At 42.2% G+C, this 4,123-nt stretch overlaps 1 long non-coding RNA gene across 9 annotated transcripts; it reads left to right on the top strand.

Moving 5' to 3' along the window:
• Positions 1–6: 6 nt before the first annotated feature.
• Positions 7–3,487, top strand: LOC123140932 (uncharacterized). Of its 9 annotated transcripts, none has more exons than XR_006470118.1 (7): positions 7–1,067; positions 1,179–1,237; positions 1,550–1,986; positions 2,099–2,164; positions 2,653–2,871; positions 2,967–3,039; positions 3,122–3,487. It is a non-coding gene; the product is annotated as an uncharacterized lncRNA (long non-coding RNA). The 9 variants fall into 9 exon arrangements; XR_006470116.1 differs by having other exon boundaries at positions 2,587–2,871; XR_006470120.1 differs by having other exon boundaries at positions 7–218; positions 325–1,067; positions 1,550–2,871.
• Positions 3,488–4,123: the final 636 nt, after the last annotated feature.

The following is a 4,123-nucleotide window of genomic DNA, read 5'->3' as shown; positions in this document are numbered from 1 at the left end:
GCCGGCACGCGCTCTCCCCGTCCGCCTCCGGCCTCCATCATCTCCGCACCGGCGACCTCCCCTTGCCTCCTCCTCCTTCCCTTCTCTTCCACCTAGATTGAGAAGGGAAGCCATGGCGCTCCCGCAGCGGCTAGATCCAGACCAAACCCGTGGGGTTCCAGCTCGACCTCCTCGCAGCGACCATGGAGGCGGAATCCGCGGATCCCACGACCACGGTGGTGCGAGCCCCCCCTCCCGCGCACTCCTTCCCTTCCACTCTGTTCCATTGATGCAAAATTTTCTCTTTTTTTCATGATTGACCACTCGCAATGGAGTTGGAAGCAGGAGGGATGTGGGTCAGGCATCTACATGTGCTGCTGAATTCGATTGATGGTTCTTGATTGTTGAGTAATTCCTGTTAGTTGTTATATGTGCTGCTGAATTCTCCATTAGGGACTTGATTCATGTTGGTTGCTGACTTCATTGTTGATTGTTGATTGTCGAGAGAAAATCCAGGAGAGCGGTTGATGCTAGCGCTGGCGATGCGTCATCTCCCGCCCACGCAGCCTCCCCACTATGCCTCCACACCCAGATTCGAGTCCTCTCGGTCTCCCTCCCCCATCTGTGGTCGGCAACGACAGTCACAATGATAGCGAAGTGGTACGACCAGGGGATGGCGCACATACGTTGTTGCCGTCGGCTGGCCTATGCTCGCGTTCAGGAATGATGCGTGTTTGCTTTACTGTAGGTGCTTTGGCGCTCTGTATTTGCTTGTTGTAGATGCTCTGCTTCCTCTGTTTTCTGCTTTGTCGTGTATCAATTGGGTGGTTTGTAGCTGCTGATGTAATCCAAGATGAAGCAGGCATACATGTGGACGCTGCTTCTCGCTTGTCTAGCTGCAACTAGCTGCAACTGATCGCTGGACAATCACTTAGGGCAGTATCATTGCCATATAATTATTGCAGAGTTGTGTAAGTTTGATTCATGAATGATAGGACCAAGGAAGGATAAATGAAATGCTTTGCAGTTCAAAAGAGAGTTAACAATGATTTAACGACGTTGGATGGCTGAATGTGCTCCTAAAGAAGGTCTGTATGAACATATCAAGCAAGTCCTGCTAGCAATGCTTCATTCATACAACTGTTTCTTGTGTTGTTACTTCTATAGTGAGTGACAAGTTTGCAATCTCATATATGCAGAGGTCGGCTGCTAACAGGTTCCAGGTGGCCGGGATTGAGGAAATTATATCAGGAAACGAGTGAGCCTTCTGTTTTGTGGTTCAGCAGCATTCTCTATTACAGTGTACATTATATTTGTTTCCTTCTCTTTTTATAATTGTAACAGAACCTTTTCTCTCTTAACAAATTGAAATCAAGACTGTTTTTCTTTAATGAATTTATATTTTTAATGCTTTAAAGCACTATAAAAGCTCATGATGAGTGTGTAAATTCCCATCATTTTGTTGTTATGGAGCTCTCAAAATTGACATTTTTCTTACATTTCCTTGTTCTTAATTTTCAAATCTGAACTGTGATCGTTGCTTACCAATTCTCACATCCATTTTTATCAGTTTTACAAGGATGCATCCCTTTTTACATGGGGAAGCAGATAACAGTAACGAACCAAGCAAGATGACTATGGTGCGTGACCTCAAGCTGTGATAAGACAGAAACTGGAACTTCTGTGCCCGTTGAAGATGAGACGGACGAAGTTACTGATGAAGCAATTGGTGCAAAGCTCAATATTTTATATACACAGAAAAGGGCAGTTTCTTCAGAACTTGCCTCTGCTCATGCATGTGAAAAGAACATAGCTGATAAAAACAAGTCTCTTAAGCACAAGGTAAGGAAGTCATTCTTGGAGAAGCAGAGATTGTTGTAACAACACTCAGTGGGTGTGGAGGTGATATTTACGGAGTTTGCTCGGAAATTGCTTCAACTAAGGAATATGGGAATTTCTCTGAGCAAACTTTGTTTGATGTTTTTGTTATCGATTTAAGCTGCACAGGTGGGGTCTCAGACTCTCAATACAAACTGTCCTCTTTCAAATCAAGCTAGCTTTATATTTAATATTTATTATATGCTAAACACTAAGCTTCTTTTGGTTTACTCATATTTAGGCTCTTGAGCATGCAACTTTGATTCCACTTCAGCTACTCAAGTCAAAAGGAACTAAGTGCATAATGGTAACATGCTCTCTTTTAAAACATTTCTGATTAAAGAATAGTTTTTAGCTACACCTTGAAGCAACATTACAGTGCTATCTCTTACTTAGTAATGTCTCTTTTGAAGGTTGGTGATCCGAAGCAGCTACCTGCTATCTCTTACTTAGTAATGTTACTTATTAAAGCGCATGTCAAACCATGTTGTCATTCTTGGATTTTAGTTTTCGGTGTGCCATATCTTTTTTACATTTATGTCCTAAAAATGCTCTGATTCCAATGATGATCAACCTTATGCAATTTTATGTGAAAACAATAGCAACCTCATTAACATGATTACAAGTAACAAGCTGCGCATACATAGTCCCCGTGTGTTGTTTGAGTATGCCATTCTTAATGGATTACTAAATTTGTATGTGAGAACTGAGAAGAGCTATCAACTGCAGGCCGTATGCTAATTTCTCAATTATTTTGTATTGTCTGCACGATCGAATGCATCCTTACATTAGCAGATTCCCGTCGTTGCATTTCTATGAAAACAAACTGCTGGATGGTGCTCAGAAGGCTGAGAAATCAGATCCTTTCCATGATCACCGTTGTCTTGGTCCATACATGTTCTTTGATATTGCCGATGGTCGTGAGCATGCTGGAACAAGTGCTGCTGCACAATCACTCTCTAATCAATTTGAAGCTGGTGCAGCACTTGAAATACTGTCATTTTTAAAGAACAAGTAAGAGTATTGTCTTTGCTTTCACAGTTTCACTTCCTACTGGAGGGGGTCTTATTTTGCAGGTAACTGAGGTTCTATACTTGCTTTGTGAACAGATATCCAACAGATTTCTCCTGTAGAAAGATAGGGACCATAACTTATGGCTATGTTGGGGAAGAGTTCTTGCGGGTAGCATCTTTCCATTGTCTGTAAATTGATGTATAAAGCGGGCATTCCATTCTTTAAAAATTGATAGATAAAATGGATGCAGGTGTGAGCTTGAGGAAGAAGGAGACGGCAAGTGAAAGACCGAGAAGACCAGGAATTATTCTTTGCTGGCCGTAAGGTGGAGGCGCTGCTTAGGGAACATGTGCGGACATCCTTGCTCCTTTTATTCTTCCAGTTTTAGGTACTCTCCAGCAGGCTTGTACGGAGTACCTATCTTGCTATGTACTGAATTATTTGCAACTATGTAGCAAACTGTATTAGGAGATCTAGATATATAATGCGTGTGTGTATGAATTAATTATTACCATCACCTAGCTAGCTTGTTACCTGAAAGATCGAGGCGAACTTTTATTGTATGGATGCTGTGTCGCTGGTTTTCTGTGATGTTTCAGGGACACATTGTTTTTCATTTTTGGGACTTCATGTAAGTTTTGGGCCGTGGCTCCCTCAAATCAAGTCGGATCAACACTCACTCCTTGTATGTTAAGATGGTCCTTAATTAATGCTATAATCTTATATATGATGACATTCAGGGATACTTTCCACGCCTTGCTCCTCTTTAGACTTCTAGGTACTTTCCAGTAATCAATTTGCAACCAGAATACAACGTGTCAGCAATTGCTCCCCAGTAAACGAGGTGAGTGTTGAAACTTTTATACTGTAAATACATGTTTTAAACTTTTAAGTTCTAACAATAGTAGTACCATTGATACAGATAAGTTGCTTGAACATTAGTTTTGGTATAGTAGAAAAATGATATATATAGTATATATTTGTTCTTTTTCACTTTTTGTTATTTCTTTATTTACGCGTTAAAAAACATGCCGCCCAGCCCCCCTCTCCCTTCTTCCGGATCAATCCGCTCCTTCCCCAGAAGGCATCGCCTCGGCATTGCTAGGCACGGGACTAAGGCGCCTGCCGTAGTGTCAGGCCAGGGGCAAGCAGTGGCGGAGCTTGGGCTGATTTTATGGAGGGGCAAATGGGCTGGAGGGGCAAGAAATATGAGTTTAGGCTGATTTTAACTGGGCATATGGACTGAATACTA

The sequence above is a fragment of the Triticum aestivum genome, chromosome 1B (genome assembly GCF_018294505.1).
Source record: "Triticum aestivum cultivar Chinese Spring chromosome 1B, IWGSC CS RefSeq v2.1, whole genome shotgun sequence".
In the NCBI taxonomy this organism is placed as follows: domain Eukaryota; kingdom Viridiplantae; phylum Streptophyta; class Magnoliopsida; order Poales; family Poaceae; genus Triticum; species Triticum aestivum.
The sequence above is the reverse complement of the archived record's forward strand: the minus strand, read 5'-3'. Positions and strand labels throughout refer to the sequence as shown.